At 42.2% G+C, this 12,577-nt stretch overlaps 1 protein-coding gene across 2 annotated transcripts in view; it reads right to left on the reverse strand.

Annotated features, from left to right (window-relative positions):
- LOC126997592 (uncharacterized) overlaps nt 1-12,575 on the reverse strand; it is a 39,426-nt gene extending 26,851 nt beyond the window's left edge. The window contains exon 1 of one of the 2 annotated variants that reach the window (XM_050858766.1): nt 9,975-12,575. The gene's annotated coding sequence lies outside the window, so the exon portion shown is untranslated. Of the gene's footprint in view, nt 1-9,912 lie in introns of both variants that reach the window. The other variant, XM_050858764.1, reaches the window with a different exon arrangement.
- Between the last annotated feature and the right edge of the window lie 2 nt (nt 12,576-12,577).

Here is a 12,577-nt window from a genome sequence, read left to right on the forward strand (position 1 = left end):
AGAGAGAGAGAGAGAGAGAGAGAGAGAGAGAGAGAGAGAGAGAGAGAGAGAGAGAGAGAGAGAGAGAGAGAGAGAGAGAGAGAGAGAGAGAGAGAGAGAGAGAGATCTATTAGTCTATCCATCTCCCCCTTCATCAATATTTTTCTCCTAAGTTTCATATCTAAAATCCAAACACACACACACACACACACACACACACACACACACACACACACACACACACAGGTTTTAATATTTTATCTATTAATATTTCCCCTTTCTGCAGAATTTCCTTTCCTCTTTCCTCTGAATTCTCTCCCCTTAATATTCTCTCTCTCTCTCTCTCTCTCTCTCTCTCTCTCTCTCTCTCTCTCTCTCTCTCTCTCTCTCTCTCTCTCTCTCTATCTATCTATCTATCTAAAAGGAAAGGAATGAGAAAAAGAGAAGAAAAAGTGAAAAAAGACGATGGAGAGAGAGAGAGAGAGAGAGAGAGAGAGAGAGAGAGAGAGACGTGTGTTAGGTTCAGAAGAAAGGAAGAGGATGTGGATAATAAGAGAAGCAAAAGAAGGGAAGGAAAAGATGATAAGGGAGAGAAGGGAGAAGATACGTAGAAAGGAAGAGAGGAGGAAGAAGATGAGGGGTTAGAGGAGAAGCTAAAAATGGGAAGAAGAGAAAAGACAGATAAAGTAGAGAAGCAGAGAAACTAGGAAGGAAAAAAAACACCACCACCACCACCACCATCACCACCACCACCTTCCTTAATATCTCAGCATATATCTAATTAAAAAGGAACTATAGTGTCATAATGCATTCCTTAACTTAAAGAGGGAGAGCCGGTGTTCCCATAACGTATTGGTCACGGTCATTGATTATACCAGAGAGAGAGAGAGAGAGAGGGAGAGAGAGAGGGAGATTGGCAAGCATAGTGTTGGTGTGGATGTGAGAGCTTCGGGAGAGAAAGAAAACGCAAGAAAGCTGCTCTTCCATGATAAACTTAATTAATTCTCATAAACCTGCCACGCCGCCCGATAGGAAATTTGTCGTTTGCATATTTATGTCGCCAGAGAGAGAGAGAGAGAGAGAGAGAGAGAGAGAGAGAGAGAGAGAGGGGGGGGGGAGAAAAGGAAGGGAGAGGAAAGGAAAATGAAAAAGAAAAGTAAGGTCAAAGGAGACGCTGAAGATAATGAAAAGAGAGAGAGAGAGAGAGAGAGAGAGAGAGAGAGAGAGAGAGAGAGAGAGAGAAAGGGAAGGTCAAAGGAGACAATGAAGATAATGAGAGAGAGAGAGAGAGAGAGAGAGAGAGAGAGAGAGAGAGAGAGAGAGAGAGAGAGAGAGAGAGAGACAGCATCACTGGGCCGCCACGTACGTCCTAGCGACACGGAAATATGACCACTCTTGGATCCCTTTAAGTCCGGGTCGCGGCGTCGTGTGGAGCTAATTAATTTTACCCAAGAACTCATCTCCTTTTTTTTTTGTCCCCTTTTTTTCCTCTTCCTTTTCCACGGAGGGTTTTGTTTTTCTGCTGCCCCTTTTCTCTGTTTCTCTGTCACTGTCTTGGATTTTTGGTCTACTTTTGTTTTCTTTGTTTTCCACTTTTTCTTTCTCTTCCTTTTCCACGGAGAGTTTTGTTGTTCTTGTCTTCCTCTTTATCTCTCTCTATCCTCGTTTTTTTTGTTTTGTTTTTGGTCCGCTTCTGTTTCCTTTATTTTCTTCTTCGTTTTCGTATTAACATTTCTCTCTTTCTCCTTTTTTCTCTTTTCCTTCCTTTTCCATGCACAGAGAATGTTTTTTTTCTCTCTCTTCCTTTTTATCCTCGTCCTCCTTTAAGTCCCCTTCTGTTTCCTTTATTTTCTTCTTCGTTTTCGTTTTCGTATTAACATTTCTCTCTCTCCTTTTTTTCTCTTTTTCTTTCTTTTCCATGAACAGAGAATGTTTTTTTTTCTCTCTCTCTTCCTGTTTATCCTCGTCCTCCTTTAAGTCCCCTTCTGTTTCCTTTATTTTCTTCTTCACTTTTGTATCGACTTATATTAATCACATTTTCTCTCTCGCTCTAAATCCTTTCTCTATTATCTCTTTATTTTTCACGGTGGTTTTTTTTTTTCCTCTTTCTTTTATCTTTATTCTCGTCTTGCTTTTCGTCTGCTTCTGTTTCCTTCCTTTCTCTTCCTCGTCTTCGTATCGAGTTATATATAAATCACACTCTCTCTTTCTCTCCCTCTCCCTCTTTATCTCTCTCATATCTCTCTCATTCCTTTCTCATTCCTGACTTACCTCCGTGACTCTATGCTGGAGGGAGGGAAGGAAGATTAAATGGAGGGAAGGAGGGAAGAATGATGGCTGAGAGAGAGAGAGAGAGAGAGAGAGAGAGAGAGAGAGAGAGAAGGGATGGGGGGGGGGGGGAGGGAAGTGCAAAGTCTCACCTTCCCAATTAAAACAAAGGAACTTGATACAGCGTGTGGCAGAAGAAGAGGAGGAGGAGGAGTGGAGGAGTGGAGGAGGAGTGGAGGAGGAGTGGAGGAAACTTATCTAACCTGTGGAGGCAAGAAAGGACGGGCGAAGCATAATTATCGTGTGCGTGTGTGTGTGTGTGTGTGTGTTCCTATTAACTTGCCAGCCTTCTTCAGTAAAAAAAAAAAACAGGACCACTAATATCTCCTCCTCCTCCTCCTCTTCCTCCTCCTCCTCCTCATCATCATCATCATCATCATCACCACCATCGTTCATCACCTTCCCTGAACGCCTGCCAACACGTTCACTCATTACCTGGCCGAGTGGAGGTGATTAATTAGGAGGTGAGGTGGAGGTGGTGGTGGTGGTGGTGGTAATGTGGTGGTGACTACTCTGTGTGTGTGTGTGTGTGTGTGTGTGTGTGTGTGTGGTCTAATTACATGCTGGACCCGCGAACACACACACACACATAAGATACGGGTCTCGAACTCGGGGCCTCTCAGTTTCGAGGCGAGCGTGTCTTTTGCCAGCCTCCTATTAATGGCGGCGACTTTATCAGAGAGAGAGAGAGAGTGCAAGTCCACGTTTCAGGATCAAAGGTAGAATCTCTCTCTCTCTCTCTCTCTCTCTCTCTCTCTCTCTCTCTCTCTCTCAGTCTATCCATCTATTTAGTTTTTATCTATCTAACTCATTATCTATTTATATATAACTTTATATCTACCTATATCTGTCTATCTATGTGTCTATCTATCTATCTCTATCTGTCTATCTATTTATCTATCTGTCTGTCTAATAGAAATAAGACTCATGAGGTTGTCTTGGAAACGAAAAATTTGCCCCGAGAAGTGAGCTGAGCCTCGCCTCTAGCGCCTCTCTCTCTCTCTCTCTCTCTCTCTCTCTCTCTCTCTCTCTCTCTGGCCTGCTTTTCCGTGTTTCCATGTTTCCTTCTCACCATTTTTCTCTTCGACAGTACAGCAGTCTCATTAACACACACACACACACACACATTCACGACGCATTATTCATCATATACAATAATTAACTAATGAAATATCTTCCTCATTTATCATTTAAAGTCTCATTATTTCGACTCCTCTCTTCCTCCTCCTCCTCCTTCTCCTCCTCCTCCCTTCTCATCACCATTGCTCTCCCTTCTTCATTTGCATCATTCTCTCTTCCCATTTGTTTTTATTTTATTTGTGAACGATTTATTTATATTTTCCCTCCTCTCGTTATCTCCTTTTATCTCCCTCCTCCTCCTCCTCCTCCTCCTCCTCTCCTTTATTGATATTTCCCTCTTATCATTTTCAGTTTCCTCTCCCTGTTCTCTTTTTTGTTAGTGTTTTTATCATTATTATTATTATTATTATTATTGCTATTATTATTATTATCTGTTTATCATTAATTTTCACAAACGTTTTTTTCCGATGTAAACGTTTCATTTTTTTCTTGTCTTTTTTTTTGTTAATATTTCAACTTGTTCTCTCGTTCTTGTTCTTGTTTTCTTCTTCTTCTTCTTCTTCTTCTTCTTCTTCTTCTTCTTCTTCTACGTTTTCAGCTCTTTAACAAATATGCTGTTGATTTAAGAAAAGGAGAAGGAGTAGGAAGAGGAGGAGGAGGTGGAGGAGGAAGTGGAGGAAAAGGATAAAGAAGAAATAGGAGACGGAGGAAAAAAGGATTCCATTTATTTCCTCCTCCTCCTCCTCCTCCTCCTCCAAGTCGTCATTTTTCTTCCCATAACTTTCCACTACCACCACAAGCACCTCCCCCCCCCTCCTCTTCTCCTCCTCCCCCTCCTCTTCTCCTCCTCCTCCTCCTCCTATATTTCTTTCCTCTGCCCTTAATGATTCCTCAGTTATAGTATTTTTTTCCTTTTTTTTTGTAAGAAATAAATAGTTCTTATTTTATCTATTAGTCATTCAAGCAGCAACAACAACAACAACAAGAGCAGCGGTATACATATTCTCTCTCTCTCTCTCTCTCTCTCTCTCTCTCTCTCTCTCGGATAAATAGACAGAAACGCTCAAGACTGACTGCTGCGTATTGATTCAGAGAGAGAGAGAGAGAGAGAGAGTCTGTATTTCCCTTTCCACTAAATATTGCACTAAAAAAGGAAATGTATATAATAACGAAAACAACAACGACAACAACTACAAAGCATCCTCTTGTTTTGTCCTGTTGCTCTCTCTCTCTCTCTCTCTCTCTCTCTCTCTCTCTGGCCTGATAGAGGGAAATTAATGTGGAAATAAGGTCCTGTTCGCGCCCAGACAGACCCCTTTTTTTCCAAGACTTTTTTTCCCTCTCCTTTTTTCCCTGACCTTTTTCCCCTGACCTTCTTTTCCTGACCTTTTTCCCTGACCTTTTCTTCCCACACCTTTTTTTCTCTGACCTATTTCCCTTGACCTTTTCCCCCAACCCTTTTCCCTGACCTTTTTCCCTGACCTTTTCTTCCCACACCTTTTTTTCTATGACCTTTTTCCCTTGACCTTTTTCCCTGACCTTTTCTTTCCACACCTTTTTTCTCTGACCTTTTTCCCTTGACCTTTTTCCCTGGTCTTTTCTTCCCACACCTTTTTTTCTCTGACCTTTTTCCCTTGATCTTTTTCCCTGACCTTTTCTTCCCACACCTTTTTTTTCTCTGATCTTTTTCCCTTGACCTTTTTCCCTGACCTTTTCTTTCCACTTTTTTTCCTCTGACCTTTTTCCCTGACCTTTTCTTTCCACACCTTTTTCTCTGACCTTTTTCCCTGACCTTTTCTTCCCACATCTTTTTTCTGACCTTTTTTCCCACACCTTTTTTCTGACCATTTTTTCTGACCGATTTTTTCCAATTTTTTTTCTTTTTCCAGACCTTTTTATAACTTTTGTCTACCGGTCAAACTCTGCTAATTTACTCGTCTCTCTCTCTCTCTCTCTCTCTCTCTCTCTCTCTCTCTCTCTCTCTCTCTCTCTCTCGTCAACGTCTTTGTCATTTTATGATCGTTTTGTGGCTCTTTCTATTTTTTTTCTCTTTTTTTACTTTTCTTTTGTCACTGAAAATAATTATGTAGCATTTTTCTTTACTTTTTCCTTTAGTTTCTCATTTTTTCAATATTTTCCCTCGAACTTTTCTTTCATTTCCTTTACATATTTCTTTCTTTTTCACTTTTGTAGGAGGAAGGGGAGCGGGAGGAAGAGGAGGAGGAGGAGGAGGAGGAGGAAGAAGAGGAGGAGGAAGAAGAGGAGTGGAAAGATAGAAAAAATGAGAATTCCGTAAAGATTAAGAAAAAGATGAGAGAGAGAGAGAGAGAGAGAGAGAGAGAGAGAGAGAAATGGGCCAGTCCATAGTGTGGGAATTCACATCGTCGTGGTCTGATTGTCTCTCTCTCTCTCTCTCTCTCTCTCTCTCTCTCTTCGTCTCCTATCTATTTCCCCTTCATTCATTCAATCAGCCTTCCCATTCTTTCTCTCCCTTTCCCTCTCTTCCATCCTCCCTTCCTTCCCCTTTCTTCCATCCTTGGAATCCCTTCTTTTCCCTCATTCCATCCTCCCTTCCTTTCCCTCTCTTTCATCCTTCCTTTCCCGCTCTCCCATCCTCCCCTCGTTTCCCTCTCTCTCTTCCTCCCTTTTCCTCTGCATCAATTCCTTTCCCTTTTCCCCTCCCATCTTTCCCTCTCCTTCTCTCCCTTTCTCCCTCCACCTCGATCTTTCCCTCTCTCTCCCTTCCTCTCATTCCCTCTCCACATTCCTCCCACGCAACCACAGAATAGTTAATGTATTCATATGTTTTGGAGTAATTAAGCTGTAGTGGCTGGTGACAATATACGTGTGTGTGTGTGTGTGTGTGTGTGTGTGGCTGATCATCACTCTAGCAAATGGTACACACACGTCAGGGAGAAAAAATAAATTAAAGTACGGAAATTGAGCTCTTGACAATTTGAAGAGACGGATATGAGCTCTACATTATGACCTTATATGAACGTATTTTGTGAACTTTTTCTTTATTTGTTTTGACCTTTGCTTTCATGATTGTTTTCTTTCTCCCTCCCTCCCTTTCCTTTCTCTTCCTCCCTCCCTCCCTCTCTTTCTCTCTCTCTCTCTCTCTCTCTCTCTCTCTCTCTCTCTCTCTCTCTCTTTCTCTCTCTGCTCTTCTTCTTCCTTATTAATTAAACAGGAGATGAAAATGTTGAGTGTTAGGGATATTTTTTTACGAAGTCTACCATTTTATTTCCATTTTCTCTCTCTCTCTCTCTCTCTCTCTCTCTCTCTCTCTCTCTCTTTACGAAGTCTACAATCTTATCTCCATTCTCTCACTCTCTTTTGACTCATTGCTTATTGTTTTTTTCTGTCACTGCTTAAGATAAATAAAACTACACAATCATAAAGCTGTCATCTATTTAAGTGTTTATGTATCTCGATCTTGTTCTCGCTCGTTTACTTGTCTTCTTCCTTGTATATGCCGATGGTGAAAGAAAACTATTATTATCATTATTATTATTATTATACTGAGAGAGAGAGAGAGAGAGAGAGAGAGAGAGAAAGAGCAAGGCGTGTTTTTCATTGAACGCATTCCAGCATATCCTGTCCGATACGTGTGACAGATTGGTCCCCTTCCCCTCTCCCTCCATCCACCCCCTTTCTCTTGCTTAGTCTACGACGCGTTTCATGTTTGTTACTTCTCTTGCTGAATGTGCTCTCTTTCCTTGACCCTCCATCGTCTTCCCTCCTTCCCTCTCCCCTCATCGTCCTCCCTCCCTCTCACTCCCTGCCTACCCTTCACCCTTGCACCATTCCGCCCTCACCCTCCCCCCTTCCCCCCCCTCCCCCGTCTTGCCCAGTGATACCAGATGTGGGCAGTTGTTATGCTTGTTTATTTATTTATTTATTTATAGTAAGGGGCGCGCAGTTTGAAGGTAAAATGAAGCTTAGATAAAAAATAAAGTCCCCCGGCGCTGCTCCTGCAAATATAATAAGTGTACAATTTTTCTTTCTTTTTATTTACTTAATATTCTTATTCTTGGGTGATTATTAATTAATATTCTCCGGCTTTTGTGTATGAATACGTGTTTTTGTCTTTTATGTAACAGATGGTACCGTGGTAAAAGTAGTAGTAGCAGTAGTAGTAGGAGGAAGAGGAGGAGGAAACATCAGGAGGAGGAGGAGGAGGAGTAATTGTAGTAGCAGTAGTAGTTGTAGTAGTAGCAGGAGGAGGAGGGGGAGGAGGCCCAAAAGCCACCATCGTCTCCAAATCTCCAATATGGACTATGAGGCCACAAACTAGGGAGTGACGTACGTACATGAGTAGGGAAGGAAAGGGAGATCTAGACGTAATAGAATTTGAATAGATGATAAGGTGTTATGTACAGATTTAGTGCTAAGTAGTTTAGTGATATGGTTGGATGCCGTACAGTCATTAGCGAACAGAGTTAGGGCTAATAATTATGACCTCCAAGCTATGGAGCCCTCCATGATTGTGTCGGGAAAATAAACATGGGTGGAGGTATCTTTGATGTAGTAGAAAAAAAAAGTAGTAGTAGTAGTATAGTAGTAGTAGGGATGAAGTATATCTCATTTGAAGCTGAAATTCTGGGCATTTCAGTGTCTCTCAAATATCTGACTATTCCTCTCAGACACACGTTATATATGACTCAGGAAACTGGAGAAAAAATAAATACATGGGAGAAGACAGGAACCGAACGGGTAACATCGAACAAAGGCTTGGTAACTCGCGTCTCCACCCAACCAACACGTCAGTTACCAGAACCCCTTCCGCTGACTCTCAACAGGAACGCGTCTCGTCTTGAACGCGTTTCGCACCAGCAAGCGACGCGGTCGATGTTGCCGTGACCCCCCCCCCCCTCATCCCTCGCCCTTTGGTATTATATATATGTATATATATATATATATATATATATATATATATATATATATATATATAAAGAACACACAGTAAGAGGTCTGTGGTATTAGAGAAATTCGAGGTTCAGGGAGGAAATAGACGGTCTTGAATAGGGAGGTGGGTGAGTGGAACGAACCGAGCAGATAATAATAATAAAAATAATCTTACTTCGCCCAGCAGCATATAGCTATAAAACCAAAAGAAATAGAAAAGTGAGCAAATTAAAGATAATATAAATAGGCTATAGACAACACCATTAATTAATTTTGACACCCTAATTGAGGCTTTAAAAAATGGAGGTTGGATTTACACTTATGAATAGGGAAGGAAATTTATTATAGTGAACAAGCCCATACTTAGGATGTGTCATGAGTAGTAGTAGTAGTAGTATACAGTAAAGGATGATCACTAGGGATGAGTGTAGATTGGTTGATTTAGTACTAAATATATATATTATTTACCAGTAGTTGTAGTAGTAGTAGCATACAGTTGTCATAGTTCCTGATCTAGTGTGGTGCAATCGATGATGTGGCCACTCGCCCTCTACGTATTTCATGAGAGAGACTCAGAGAGAGAGAGAGAGAGAGAGAGAGAGACGGGAGCGATACAGGATGGATACGTGAATTCTAGCGAAGAGGCGGGGGACTGTGGAGACGTTGCCAGTAAACGAATAAAAGTACCCAATATTTACAGACAAAGGACGTGAGCTGGCGTTGTGTATCTGTTAGGAGGTCTTGCAAACTTGGTCCTAGCTATGCAGAGGCTGGTGGGTGGGTGGAGTGGGGCCGGGCTTAGTAATTAAAAGTGGGTGGCTGACTGAGTAACAGGCAATGAGTGAGCCGCTGCCTTCCTCTCCGAGCCGGTCACTCGTTGAGTCTTCCGCTCACTCACCCACCGGCATCCACTTGCAGTAGGTGGAAGGACAGTTTTTTCCTATCTTATCCTGTGTACGTGTAAACTTCTGAGACTCTTGGATCTCCGTAAGTTTTGCTGCTTCTTCTGTTTTTAGTTAACTTGTAAGCTTATTCAGTGCTACGTTTACTTGTAAGCTTATTGTACTTTTAAGCTTATTCAATGCTATTTGTTAGTTGCAAGCTTATTCAGTACTATTGTTAGTTAACTTGTAAGCTTATTCAGTGCTACTTCTACTTGTAAACTCATTGTACTTGTAAGCTTATTCTGTGCTACTTATGTTAGTTAACTTGCAAGCTTATTCAGTACTAATGTTAGTTAACTTGTAAGCTTATTCAGTGCTACTTCTACGTGTAAGCTTATTGTATCTGTAAGCTTGTTAATCAACTTGTAAGCTTATTCAGTGGCCCCGGTGATAGACAAAAAGTCACTTGAAAGATAGCGCGGTTCCTGCAAACGAGAAGAGAACGGAGGAAGATTGTTTAATGTCAAGTGCTTTGTCATGGCTAGGAAAGGGCAAGATCATGAAGTAAGATTAAGCCACTTGCTTATTGAAGGCAAGATTGTGTGTTTAGAGAATGACGATCTGCCATGGTTAGGAGGTGCAAGATAAAGTGCTGTTTAATTAAGGGCAAGAGTGTGACTAGAGAAGGGAATGTTACGCCACCCCCCCCCCACCCCACACACACACACACCATCCACGGGCAGGCAGGCGGCGTGATCCCCTAGAACAACCACACGGGCACCAGTCACTCACAGCGGCCGACAAAGAACACCGAGGGGCAGGGCACAAAGGATACACGTTCAACACTAATTTCTAGTTTAATGACAGGTTCCTCACACAGTACAGCAACTTTCAAGGGCACAGAACAGTTAATCAGGCACAGTACAGGGGCACGGCAGACCGGCAGACACGCACACCAGATGCACACAGCTCGCGAGCGGAGCACACAGCTGAACACTCCAAGCCCAGACACGCGTCTTCTCCCCCACCCCTCGGCGCCTCTCGCTCAAACTCCCCCAATGCCGACTCAGCACCTCCTGCCCGGCGGCCGGTTGCCCCGGGCTCCCCTCTGTCTCTCTTGTCCCAACAAGTAGAGTTGCACCATGCTGAGCTAACATTGCATCATGCTACAATTTCATTACATTACACATACAATCATTCACATATGGCACATTGGTAACAGGAGTTTTGTCATGGTAAGGAATGGGCAAGATTATGAAGTATAAGGCCACTTGCTTATTGAAGGCAAGATTGTGTGTTTAGAGAATGACGATCTGCCATGCTTAAGATGAGCAAGATAACGAAAGTGCTGTTGAAGGGCAAGAGTGTGATTAGAGAAGGGAGATCTGTCATGGTTAGGAATGGGCAAGATTATGAAGTACGATAAGGCCACTTGCCTATTGAAGGCAAGATTGTGTGTTTAGAGAATGACGATTGCCATGGTTAGGAGGTGCAAGATAAAGAAAGTGCTGTTTAATTAAGGGTAAGAGTGATTAGAGAAGGGAGTTTTGTCATGGTTAGGAATGTGCAAGATTATGAAGTACGATAAGGCCACTTGCTTATTGAAGGCAAGATTGCGTGTTTAGAGAATGACGATTGCCATGGTTAGGAGGTGCAAGATAAAGAAAGTGCTGTTTAATTAAGGGCAAGAGTGTGATTAGAGAAGGGAGTTTTGTCATGGTTAGGAATGGGCAAGATTATGAAGTACGATAAGGCCACTTGCTTATTGAAGGCAAGATTGTGTGTTTAGAGAATGACGATTGCCATGGTTAGGAGGTGCAAGATAAAGAAAGTGCTGCTTAATTAAGGGCAAGAGTGTGATTAGAGAAGGGAGTTTTGTCATGGTTAGGAATGGGCAAGATTATGAAGTACGATAAGGCCACTTGCTTATTGAAGGCAAGATTGTGTGTGTAGAGAATGACGATTGCCATGGTTAGGAGGTGCAAGATAAAGAAAGTGCTGTTTAATCAAGGGCAAGAGTGTGATTAGAGAAGGGAGTTTTGTCATGGTTAGGAATGGGCAAGATTATGAAGTACGATAAGGCCACTTGCTTATTGAAGGCAAGATCTGCCATGCTTAAGATGAGCAAGATAACGAAAGTGCTGTGGAAGGGCAAGAGTGTGATTAGAAAAGGGAGATTTGTCATGGTTAGGAAGGGGGAAGAACATGGGCTTACTGAAGGCAAGGTTGTGTGCTTAAGAGAAGAAGGATTTGCCATGGTTAGGAGGTGCAAGATAAAGTGCTGTGTAAGGGCAAGAGTGTGATAAAAGTGAGATTTGCCATGGTTAGGAATGGGCAAGAACACGGGCTTATTGAAGGCAAGGTTAATTGTTTGCTTAGAGAAGAACGATTTCGCATGCTTATATAGGAGGTGCAATATAACGAAAGTTCTATGGAAGGGCAAGAGTGTGATTAGAGATCGAAGGGGAGATTTGTCATGGTTAGGAATGGGCAATATTGTGAATTAAGATAATATGACCATGTTGGGTATGTTTTGTAGGGGCAAGATTTGAACCATATATACAGGAATGAGATAGTGGGCGTGGTAATAAAACTTAAATTAGCACAAGCTTACGTTGGATCAAGATAAGGAGTAATATCACTGTTGGAATGGCAATATTGTGTATGATTAAAGGTAGACAGAGCACTATTTACGGGCAGTTAAGAATTGTCTATAGCAAACGAATAACTATTTCAAGTGTTTAATAATATATACCTAAACATCGGCGCCCAGCACACATTTGCCAGGGCTTTCGTAATATAAGAGTTGTGGGCATTTGCCAGGGCTTTGGTTAGAGTTGTGGGCATTTCCATGGGTAGTTTTGTGAGCGTGGTGGGCATTTGCCAGGGCTTTGGTTAGAGTTGTGGGCATTTCCATGGGTAGTTTTATGACCGTAGTGGGCATTTGCCAGGGCTTTGGTTAGAGTTGTGGGCATTTCCATGGGTAGTTTTGTGAGCGTAGTGGGCATTTGCCAGGGCTTTGGTTAGAGTTGTGGGCATTTCCATGGGTAGTTTTGTGAGCGTAGTGGGCATTTGCCAGGGCTTTGGTTAGAGTTGTGGGCATTTCCATGGGTAGTTTTGTGAGAGTAGTGGGCATTTGCCAGGGCTTTCGTAAGAGTTGTGGGCATTTCCATGGGTAGATTTTGTGAGCGTAGTGGTAGTTTGACACTTCTGCACCATGAACTTGCTTATTTATCTTTTTAATAGAGGGCTTTTCTCACATTTGTTACCTTTTTTATGCCCTTGAACTGACTCCTCTGCTGTAAATAAATAAATAAATAAAAATAAAAAACACCCTCATGCCAATCTGTCAACGCGCGGCTGCATGTAAACAAGCAGACGACGGCAGTGGCTGA

Source organism: Eriocheir sinensis, chromosome 12 (assembly GCF_024679095.1).
Source record: "Eriocheir sinensis breed Jianghai 21 chromosome 12, ASM2467909v1, whole genome shotgun sequence".
In the NCBI taxonomy this organism is placed as follows: domain Eukaryota; kingdom Metazoa; phylum Arthropoda; class Malacostraca; order Decapoda; family Varunidae; genus Eriocheir; species Eriocheir sinensis.